The sequence below is a fragment of the Sphaerodactylus townsendi genome, linkage group LG10, assembly GCF_021028975.2.
Source record: "Sphaerodactylus townsendi isolate TG3544 linkage group LG10, MPM_Stown_v2.3, whole genome shotgun sequence".
Classification (NCBI taxonomy): Eukaryota; Metazoa; Chordata; class Lepidosauria; order Squamata; family Sphaerodactylidae; genus Sphaerodactylus; species Sphaerodactylus townsendi.
In genome coordinates, this window is record NC_059434.1 from 65,819,103 (window position 1) to 65,831,173 (window position 12,071).

General features: G+C 42.3%; 1 protein-coding gene and 1 long non-coding RNA gene across 3 annotated transcripts in view; one reads left to right on the forward strand and one right to left on the reverse strand.

The window, feature by feature from the left end:
- USP53 (ubiquitin specific peptidase 53) overlaps nt 1-3,006 on the forward strand; it is a 45,463-nt gene extending 42,457 nt beyond the window's left edge. For both annotated transcript variants that reach the window (XM_048510026.1, XM_048510027.1), the window contains one exon: nt 86-3,006. The gene's annotated coding sequence lies outside the window, so the exon portion shown is untranslated. The remainder of the gene's footprint in view (nt 1-85) is intronic.
- A 3,315-nt stretch (nt 3,007-6,321) lies between these two features.
- LOC125439733 lies at nt 6,322-10,861 on the reverse strand. The gene is made up of 2 exons (XR_007245574.1): nt 10,572-10,861; nt 6,322-6,593 (listed from the first exon to the last, which is right to left on the reverse strand). It is a non-coding gene; the product is annotated as an uncharacterized LOC125439733 (long non-coding RNA).
- Nucleotides 10,862-12,071: the final 1,210 nt, after the last annotated feature.

Genomic DNA, 12,071 nt, shown 5'->3' on the forward strand with positions numbered 1-12,071 from the left:
CGCCTTCAGAGGAAGTCTGTTACACACTGTGTGTTACAGACTTCTCTCTGTGATACACCTCTGAAGATGCCAGCCACAGATGCAGGTGAAACGTTAGGAACAAGATCCACCAGACCACGCCCACTCAGTCCGGAAAACTCACCACAACCAGTTGAATCCGGCCATGAAAGCCTTCGACAATGCATTACATTGTGTGTTGATTTTTGTCAATACTTTCAAACCTTGAGCCAAAAGAAGCATGTAGGCATTGTTGGGATACTCGTACAGAGGCTTGTACTCAGTGGTGGGATTCAAATCATTTAACAACCGGTTCCAGTGATGGGATTCAAACAATTTAACAACTGGTTCTGCCAAAGTGGTGTGAACCTGCTGAATCCCACCACTACTTGTACTATCCAAGGTTTCCCTTGAAATTTTTGCTCTTGAAATTTTGCTCGTTGTAGAAATGGATCACATTAGAAATCATTTTCTTAATTATGTGTATTTTACATGAGATTACTTTTTAGATGGCAGCACCCCCTGAAAAATTATGAAGTAATTTCAAATGGACTGTATTACCTGAGTCAAGCCAGTGAACAGGCCATAGGCTGCACCTGGTTTTCAAGGCTTTTCTGCTGCTCAGTGATGGCGTTGTGCTGGGGGAGCGGGGGTGTGGGGTGGGCTGCAAAGGACACATTTTAAAGTTCTCAGTTTATGAGGCCGCCTTTTGCTAAGGGGATGAGAGAACAGTCAAAGAAGTGCTTCTGAAGGCATTCTAGAGCTGCTTATAAGATTGTGAAAAGTTAAGTGCATTTAATGGGAGCATTGACTTGCACTTGTGTTCAGGTACTTTTAATTAAAAGTTATAGTAGTTCTAAAAGAATATTGTTTTGCCTTGTAGAGCACCGGTAAGAGATGGAGACTTCTCTTGCTATTTAGAATGTCATTACAAATCTAATCTGGACAAATGCTGGAGGCATACGTTGATATTGGAACTATGCACAGAATGGCCCATATTAAGGAAATATGCTTCTAGGACTCATAAATCACACCGCTTATTTATCTGAATTCTGTGAAATTGTCCCTGGAAAATCCATCACCCCAGGCAATCTTCAGTGAATCTGTCCAGCATTTTTTAGCTTTTGAAATGATGCCTTAATGAGTGACTTAGAATTTACTTCAGTGTATGAAACGGTAGCTAGAATTTCAAATAGCAATAGTGTTTCACACAACATAGTTTAAGTATTGCAAGTTGTGCATAGCAATGACATGCAGTAGAGGCTATCTTTATGCTACAGGAAAGATTTTCATATCACAAAATGTATAAATTATATATTTTTATATTAAAACTTGGTATAGGAAACAGTGTTCAAAATTTTCTGCATGTCAGGAAAACATTATGTTGTCCGAAAGTCTTATGTAAAATGTGCTAGTGGGGCACAGGATGTATTCCTCAGGAACTCCTGTTGTGGGATAAGCCAGCCAGACTTGTACTAATTCCTCTGAAGAAGCTTTAAATTCAACTTTCCCCTCTAGAGTCTGTTGGATAAAAATTAATCCAACAGCATATTAAAAACTTTGGATAAATGGTTCAGCTAAAATTAAGTTCTGCTAAATGGTTCAGCTAAAATGGTTCAGCTAAAATTAAGACCTACAAAGATGGCTATTTTGCAGAAAAGTAGTTGATTATAATAAAATGTAAATGCCTTTTTAATTTTTAAACATAGCTACCCAGTAATATTTGCAACATTATCAAATGATTGCACTGTAGCCTGATAAATACAGAATGCAAGTTTTGTGCTTTTAGTCAGATGTTGACAATCATAGTTACCCAACCTTAGTTGGAGACTTTGAACTTGTTACTTTGCCCCCAGGATTAAGCTTCTCTTGAGATGGGGATCAGGCCTTGGATGTGACCTGCTCCGGCTTTCTTCGTTCTGGGGATAAACCAATGTATGCACTGGACGATCCCACGTTTATTTGAATGTGGATCATACTAATCTCTCCCACTTTTACCTGATATACTTATAAAAACACAGTCATGTCTGAATAGGCCTGTTATGTTTACATTGACAGTGTCTTAACCATAAATCTAACCTAAGATGTTACTTAATATGCAGCAGACCAAATATCTCAAGCAGTTATTTTAGATCTTGTCGCCTGCTTCCCCCTCCCAAGCAGTAGTGCTTCAGAGTGCTTCTGCACGTAGTATTGCTTTATTAAAGCATGTACATATAGAAGATTTATATGAATGCACGTGAAACTGATCCTGTCACTTCATTGTAGGCCAGAGGGAACTTCAGCTAAAAACAGCTGTGTAAAGTTATTGCCAGTTTCTAATGCCTTGAGTTTTACTGCAACTTTTTTACCTTGTTCCTTGTACACAAGTAATGTATAGGATAATGTAAAGTCTTTGTAGGTAAAGATGAAATGGTAAATTATAGAAGTGATAATGTACAGTTTAAAGCTCTTACTGAAATTGTGTGTTTGAATTTGCAGTATTTAAAAACTAACAAATGTGAATTACTTAATGTGAGAGCATTACTACATTTTAAAAATGTGCATAGTAAATGTTTAACTTTTAAATTTGTATATAAAGTGCTAACAAGCACAATTAGAAAACTTTACTTATCCGTAGTTCAGTAGCATCATGCATTCTGAAATGTTAGCGTTGTTTAAAGGAGCTTAGGCATTCATCTTTAAGTCTTTATAGACAACGTTTTGTACAGAACTGTGGCTTCACGTCAATATTTAGTCATGTTATTAAAAGTTAAATTTTATATTTGACCTAATGTTCACTGTAGATGAATAATTTGCTAGCAATTGTTCAGAAACTGATTTTTGACTTCTCCTGGGTGCCTACTTTTATAATTGTTCCATTAAAATTATAGATTTGTATAACAAAATTTTGTAACTTTAAATTCACATTATTGTACAAAGGATATTTTGATTGCCTTTAGCAAATTTGAATCCGAAGTTGCATTTTTCTGCTTGTTCTAGCTATTGGATAAAAACAGTTAACCCATACTGTATGGTTTCCTTATTATCCTAATAAGATTTGCTTAACTCCTTTTCTTTTTCAGTAAAGCAGGATATTCTTGGTTACTATTTAGGGTATAACTACAATTAAACATCCTTAAACAGCAAAAATCATGGGGTGGTACCCAGTGATTTTTATTCACTCTTACCCAATTTCTCTCCTTACTACAGATGCTACTTATATTCTGTAGTATGTGTAGATCCTATAACCTCAATATAGCCTTTTTAATTATCAAAAAAGGAGGGGGGGAAGGGGCCTTTTCCCCCAGCAAAGTGATTGGCCCTAATTCACAAGGATGCAAGTAGCTGATGTTCTTTAACAACCAACAATACTGAAAAACACCATTTGGCAGAAGAGTACCAAACCTTTGAATTATTATGGGTCTATGTAAGTTGCTGAATTTTTATGAAACAAGGGTGAACTTGGCCAGTACAAACTTAAAGAGCAACTGAAAGCAAATTGAGTGCCTCTCAACCTCTGTTTGCTGTAGTTGTAAATATTTTTGCTACTCTCATGGGAGAAGGGAGCAGAGAAGAATTAAAAGCATTTTCCAGAACAAAGGTTGGCCTTTCGGGGAGATAGATTACCAATGGTGACGCAACAAAGTGATTAGCAGTTGTAACCTATTTTACAGTAAAAGGTTGTGGCCCACTTTATAGGGCCACATCACAAGTAAACAGGGTTGTAATATACTTCATGAAATATATCTAAACTGATCCAAACCACTTTTCAAAATTAGTGTCTGAACCAGACCGAGCTCACATTCTTAATAGTTTGATTCCATGCTTATATCATACTAAATCCATCAGGCCAAATGTATGGCCCTTTGATTTTTGGGAATGCAAAATCAATTTGTTTCAAGAGCCATGGCTCAGTGGAAGAATGTCTACTTAGCATGCAGGTACTCCTAGGCTTAATCCTTGGCATCCCAGTTAAAAGGATTAGATGGCAGGTGATATGAATAAACTTTACTTGAGACTGGGAAAGCTAATGTTAGCCACAGAAAACATCTGCCTGTAATAGACCAATGACTTGGCTGTTTAAGGTAGCTTTTTTGGGTGGGAAGCTTGATAACTGAAACTTTTTCATTATATCTAAGAGCCATGGGTGGCCCCCTGTGTGGATCAAAAATCCAGATAATGCAGCTATTGGGATTCCCCCTTCCTCACATGTAAGAAAAACTGATTGGGGGGGGAGGGGAGGGTAAAAATTTAAAATCCCTTGATTGCCAGGTTAGGTTGCCTAGGCAACTCAATAATAAAAAAGGTGGAGATAGTCTTGTCACTTTTAACCATTTTGTGTTAGTGGTGGTAGGGCAGGAGTTAGGAAAATCTTTGGTGATCCCCCCCCCTTTCTATTTCTTGTAACATGTACTTTAAATCTTAGTTCAATTGAAAGTTCTTTCGACTGCCATCCTGGTTTCCTGAGACACCTCCCATTTTTCCTCCTCACTGGAGCGGTTTGAAATTGTGTGTTCAAGATCTCACTTAAGAAACTCCCAGCCATCATGCACTCCTTTCTCTTTTAGTATTTCTGGTCATGGGATCGCACCCAGTAGATTCCTAAGCTTTCTGAAATCTGCTTTCTTAAAATCTAGAATGCTTAGCATTCCCTTTCCACTGTATACCCCTCTCCCACCGAACGATCCTACCACTTCCACTCCACTAATCAGGTCATCATTATTGATTAGGAGCAGATCTAAAATAGCCATGCCCCTTGTTGCTTCTTCCCCCTTCTGGACCATAAAATTGTCTGCAAGGCAAGTGAGAAATTTGTTGGACCTGATTGTCATGGAAGAGTTTGACTCCCACCAAACATCTGGATAATTGAAATCTCCCATTACTACTATTTTTCTTCTTTGTACAAGTTTGGTCATCTGTTCCAAGAAGACATCATCCATCTCTTCAGACTGGCATGGGGGTCTATAATAGAGCCCCACAATGAGATCAGTGTTGTTTCTCTCCCCTTTTATTGTTACCCAAATGCTCTCAACCTGGCTTGCAGTATTTAAGTCATGACCTGCTCACAGCTGTAATAATCTTTTACATATAATGCTGCTGCTCCTCCTTTCGTATTTGATCTGTTTCTCTGAAATAGGTTACATCCTTCAATTCTTATGTTCCAATCATAAGACTCATCCCACCAGGTTTCAGTGATGCCTATATCATATTTGTTTTGCTGTGTTAAGAGTTCGAGTTCATCTTGTTCATTTCCCATACTCTGTGCATTGGTGTAGAGACATGGTTCATTTCGTCTGGCTGCTGCTTTAAGGTGTTTTTTTTCTCCCACTGTTGCCTTATTGACCTATTGGCTCAGTTCTCTCTATAACCTTTGGACTGCCATCACTATCATTTGTTGAACTCCTATCTGTTTGAATACTGTCTCCCTCCACCACATAACTCAGTTTAAAGCCCTCCTAATCAGGTTTGTGAGCCTCCTGGCAAAGATGTTTCTTCCCACAGACGTGAGGTGCAACCCATCCCTTGCCAGCAGTCCCTCTTCATGAAACCACAGACCATGGTCCAACAACCCAAATCGTTTCTAGTGATACCACTTGTGAAGCCATTCTTGTTTCTCTCCATGGGCCATGTCCTTCAACTGGGAGCAGAGATGAAATGACAACTTGTACACCTAGGAAAGTTATAAAGTAATCCAATGTTTTGGTGTTTGCTGTCAGCTGGGACACTCTCAAGTGCTGGTGCAGCCCCACAGAATCCACTCACTGATGCAATGGAGGTGAAGGCATTCTTTGCACCGTTTGAGCCAAGGGCCTGCCTGGGGTCTCTGCAGGAGGGAGACAGCTGGGACTGTCAACAACACTGTCCGTTGACCAGGGATTTGTGACAGAACTTAGTTCCTTCAATGGAGTAGGCAGTGTGTGTGCCACAGACATGGAGTCTACGTCCTTGGCCAGGGCCCTTGGCTGTGACAAGCTATGTCCCCAGGTCCACCGAACCCTGATTGGTTCTCTGCCTTAGCTGTCACAAGACTTGGATGGGATGCTATGGCGCAGCTACGAACCCTTTTGCCTACCAGCTGCTCACTATCCAAACCCTTTAGGAAGCGGAATAGCAGCAGCACAGTTACACCTCTAGCTGCAGCACAAACACCTCTTAGGCCTGCTCTGCCTTCCACCCTTTAGATGAGAAAAAGGTGGACTATCTCTGCTACAACCAGTTGTTAACTTGGCCTTCACAGCAAGAACTTTTATTCAATTAAAGGACAGAACTGCTCTGAATCTTAAGTTTCCTAATTCAGCAATGCTTTGCAAAATGATCAGATGCATAATTACTGAGACTCACTTCAAAGTGGCGGAAAACATTTAATCTGTATAACAGCAAAACGTTTAAGGCACAATTCTCACTATTTTAGCATGAAGACTAACAGGGAAACCATGTTCTCCAAGTTCATTCATGAAACCACATCCAAGGGACTGCACCTGAGCCAGCAGTTCAGATACAGTTGTGGAACGCACCATTTCTTGGTCCGTTTTTACATAAAAGTTCCAGTGTTGATCAGTTCTGTAATGAATGGGAGGGTTGCTGAAGGTTTTCTGCAGCAGACTCAGCCTACCCTAGAAGACAGAATTACATACAATGTCAGTGAATGAGGAAAACCAACATAATCTGGATAGTAATAAGTGTCGCCAGGACTTTGTCAAGGTCAGCTATTCTGTGCCACATAGGAAATCATCAACAGTCTCTAAGGACAACACCCAAATTGCCTTAGCCACGGGGGAGCTGTCAACATTAAGGCCAAATGCCTGCTGAGAAATACATTTTAAATGAACCAGGTAGGTGACTTACAGTAGTCCTTGGCTTGTTTTGACTGCGATGGATATAACTATAAAAGTACATAATTCTAAGGTTACATCATTGCAAAGTTTTCAATAAATCTCCGAAGTTAAAGCATTTATTTGAGTCCCTTTGTGTTCCCAGCTTCACGTCCCCCCCCCCCGACACACACAGATTATGAGCCTTTCAGAGACTATACTTCATTCATTTTGTGTATCTATTCAAGATAAATTACTCTCATATACTTTGATGCTCACAGGCTGCAAATACTGGCAAAGCTTCATTTACATTAATAAAGTGACACTTCAGAAGACCCTCAAGCTTTTTGTCTCGCTGACTTCACTGGTGTTCTCCAAAGCAAATTCAGGTTTAGACCAGCTACATAACCAGTGACATTACAAGAAACTCACAACATGGAATTTGAATTTTTAACTTCTAAAAATATTTGTACACTGCTTATTCCTCTCGCTCAAGGCTTTCTTTGGATATAGCGGGCATTTGCTTACTCCAGGCAAACAATTATTTCCATACATTCCTATAACCCAAGAATCAAATTTGCAAGCACTGCACAAATATAGAATAGTGAAAATTTCAGCATCCTAATTGTACGGACTGTATACAATTATTTCAAGTGTGTTCCTCTCATCTAAAAGCTGTCGCACATCTGAATAGACATGGGAAGGCCCTGAAAGAGAGTTTCGAACCACTGGTTGGCACCGTGGCAGGGCGGTCACCTTGCAGACTTGAAACTGTCAGAGCTGCCAGCTACCTTCTGCAAGTGACCTGTCATTTACAGCCAGATTCCTGACAAATCCACATCTTCAAGCTTCAAAAGAGCTGATATTCTGGGTAACCGGAACAGTCCTTATACAGAGAGTGTAGTCACTAAGCGCCCAAGGTGTCATGCTTGGGTCAGCTGGCGATGAGGTGGGAAGAGAAACAGCTTCAAGTTGACCACACATGTAATTTCTGTGCTGTGGCTCCCACCTAGTGGAATGGGTTGTCTGCAGTCAGAAAAGCGCTCATGCTTCTGTCATTCCACAAACAATGCAGAACAAATATAAGAGGAGGTACTTTTATAGGAACAGGAAGGTACTTTTATAGGAACAGGACTGTAGACTACGCCACTGTGCAGGGTATGTGTCATCCTGCTCTTACTCCATTGTCTTCCTTTTTTTGTAATACTATTTCCTTCATTGTTTGATATAGGTCTGATATATTGTTTGATATATTGTGTAAAATGCCTGTAATCGTAGTCCCATTCTATAGCTCATTACATGCCCCATCCAACTGATTGCACTGACATGTACTGTGTAATCTGCTTTAAATCTCATGCCTATAAATATTGTAAAAAGATGGACCGTAAATAAAGGCAGTCTTTGAAAAAGATGGACCGTGAATAAATAGTAAAACTCATGTTCCTCCCACCTTTGCTTCTCTTCTTCCTGCTTGCCAAAAGCAGACGAAATGGCTTGCTTATGTACACACACATACACACAAAACTTGGTAACACACCACCCGCCTGACAAACAAGGAATCTTCTGTTAGCAGAACACAAGAATGTCCAGCCCTGCCTTCCTGCAAGCAATTCAGACACATTTGCAGCTTTGGGACAACACGCTTTTCTGAAAGAACAATAAGAATGCTCAGAGAAACCAAAGATGGAGGTGGAGAGGATCCTAACACAATCCGAAGTACCTGATGCCCAAACTCACATCAACACAACTGGATTTAGCTTTTCCTTAGCATCTGTTCCACATGCCCCAAATGAAAGCATGAGTGCATCTGCAAACTAAAACAACATAACACACTAATCTAAGAATATGGCTGTGGATGTCAGAAAAAGGCAATTTAACTAAAGCTAGCAGGTTTGGATTGGTTCACTGCCTTTCCAGAAACATCCTGGAACATTAAAAATGAATCTCTAAGTTCCATCAGGAAAGAGTGACAGCATAAACATAAATGTTGTTGGGTGCTGTGTGGTTTCCGGGCTGTATGGCCGTGTTCTAGCAGCTGCTAGAACACGGCCATACAGCCCGGAAACCACACAGCACCCAAGTGATTCCGGCCGTGAAAGCCTTCGACAATACATAAATGTTGTTGTCCACAAGTATATGGTTAAATATGCAGCTTACTAATATTGTTATGAGCTGATACAATTTTTGTATCTGGATTGTTTGTATTCACCATGTATTTTACTGCTCTTAAAACTTCCAAAATAACACAAATGCCTCTTCCTCTTTAATAGTTTTCTTAAATGAGTTAATCAGGTGTACTCTGCTTTTTTGTGTGTTCACTGCTTGATCACTTTGTTTTTTCTTAAATAGATGGTTGCGAACTGCTCTGTGTGTGTGAGAGACAGAGATCACCAGTTTGCTAAAAAGAGTGAGTTGCTGTAATTAGAGAGCCTCTAAATTTACCCTGTTTAAAAACTTCTTATTTGCTTCCCCTCTTCAGACCATGGCACTTGTCAAGTAAAGAAGGTTGCGAAAGATGTTTCAACAAAAATGCCCACAGCAGTTGTGAATTAAACTACGGGATGACTAATAAGAAACAGAAAGACTGGAATGGAAGCATTCATTCTGGGCAGGGAGAAGAAGATGCTTGCGTTGCAAAATTGAAATAATATCTACTAGCACGGGGAGCCAAGAGGAGTAAATAGAGACTGCATGACTAGAAGATAAAATCTATGGAAACGAAAAAGAACACAGTTCAACTGCAGAGGATTTCATTGAAACACTCAAAATAAAGGGATGATGTTAATCACTTAGAAAAGAGACCGCTTAAAGACGTTAGCAAAGACATAGATGACAAATCATAAGCATATAACAAAACAAACATTCACATTTAGAATTGTGAAACAAAACTTTAGAGAAGGCTGAAACACCGAAGACTAACCAAAGAGCCCGATTCTCCAGATTAGAGTGTACTTGCTCTTAACCACTACACCACAATGATAATTTCATAATCATCTATCATTTCTAATAGTATAAGTAAATTAGCATTTTTGATAGAACCGTGAAACTCATCTGAAACATTATTCTAAAAGTCTTCACTTGGTTATAATTATTAGAATTATATGTGCAAGAATGAACCTTTATGTAAAAAATCATTACTCAAACCCAGTCTGACTAGCAACTTAAATCAAGTCCAGTGTCTGTTTCCCAACCTCTATATTATTGTAATTACAAAGCTTTCTTTTTTAAGAAAAACGTAGGAGGCCACTCTCACTATAAACCGTTTATACACAGACAGGTAAATGCTTGGAAAAAGCATCAATGATGATGATTGTTATATTTTAATTATGACTAGCAACAAAACCAAACAGGAGTCTAGAGGCCCCCTGAGATCTGTCAAAATTAATACCAGCCTAACTTCTGAGTCAGTTCCACACAGCATATTTATAACGAGTCGCAATCATTATAAATGATTGTTGTGGGTTTTCTGGGCTGTGTGGCCATGGTCTGGTTGGTAGATCTTGTTCCTAACGTGTTGCCTGCATCTGTGGTTGGCATCTCCAGAGGTGTATCAGAGGGAAGTTTGTTACACACAACGTTAGGAACAAGATCTACCAGACCAGGGCCACACAGCCCAGAAAACCCACAACAACCAGTTGAATCCAGCCATGAAAGCCTTCGACAATACGTCATAAATGAATTCGCTATAAAAAGGGGAAACGAGTTCATTTATAACAACTGCAACCCGTTGAAAATATGCTGTGCGGAATGAGCCGCCCCGTTCTCCCTGTCCCCACTCACCGGTCAGGGCCGGCACTGCCATCAGGGCAGCAGGTAGACAAAGATGAAGAGCACCAAGTCGATGAGGAGCATGAGCCAAACGTCCAGCCAGTAAGACTGCCCGGAGAGGGAGAGCCCGTAGCCTCCGCCCTGCGCTGCCGCCGAGGGCGAGTTCCGCGCACCGGCTCCGCGCTCCCGTACCTCGGTGCCCACCGACGCTTCCATCGCCCTCTTCGCAGTCGGGAGGAAGCTACTTCCCGCACACGCCTTGATGAGACACCCGGTGACGAAAGGAGGGCGGGGCTTAGAGGTGTGCCGAACGGCCAATAAAATGCCCGGCGTGGAGTGGGCGCCGCTCTGCCATCACGCGCCTCTATGGTGCGAGCCCTGTGTGGCCAATCAGGTTAGAAACATCCGTTCTTTTTGAACCGGAAGCATGGCATCCCAAACAGGGGGCGTGGCTGTGCCCTAGCCATCGCTGCGCTTATGGCTGCGCTTGTTCCGCGGCACCTCTGATCTTATTGGCGCTTCAGGACGGACCTTGATCTGTGGTTGCCTCTCTAAAGCGCCCCCCCCCCCCCCCCCCAAAGCTTGAACTAACCGATCTGTGCGACGACTCAAGAGCCCCGTGCTGGGGATACAATCAAGCTAACAGTACCAAAAATGTAGGCTATCTTCAGGAGACTCTCCTGATGATACCACCAGGTTTAGTGAAGTTTGGTTTAGGACAGGGGTGTCAAATTCAATTGCACAAGGGGCCAAAACTCAAAGCACACTTTAGGTTGGGGGCCGAACAGGATAACCATTTATTGCCAGGCATGCAAACCCCCTCTGCCCATGGAGAAGGCAGCTGCCTGCTCTGTTGGGCAGAGGGGACAGCAGCGGTGGCCTACCTGGTGCTGCCAGCAGCACCGGGCATGCAAACCCCCTCTGCCCAATGGAGAAGGCCGCTTCCTGCTCCATTAGACAGAGAGGGGACTTGCCTGCCTGGTGCTTCTGCTCTTGCACCACGCGAGCCGGGAACACTGGCCATGCAAACCCCCTTTGCCCAACGGAGAAGGCAGCTGCCTGCTCCATTGGGCAGAGGGGGCGGCGGTGCCAGGCATGCAAGCCCTCTACCCCACAGAGAGGGCATCTGTTCCACCTGCTCCATTGGGCAGAGGGGACGGTAGCACCAGGTATGCAAAACCCCTCTGCCACATGGGGAAGGCAGCTGCCTGTTCTGTTGAGCAGAGGGGACAGCAGCAGCGGCCTGCCTGGTGCTACCGCTCTCACGCCGCGCAAGCTGGTGACACCATGCTTACAAACCCTCTCTGCCTCATGGAAAAGGCTGCTTCCTGCTCCATTGGGCAGAGAGGGGACTTGCCTGCCTGCTGCTGCTTTTGTGCTGCACGAGCCGAGAACACCAGCCATGCAAACCCCCTTTGCCCAACGAAGGCAGCTGCCTGCTCCATTGGGCAGAGGGGGCGGCGGTGCCAGGCATGCAAACCCTCTGCCCCACAGAGAGGGCATCTGTTCCAC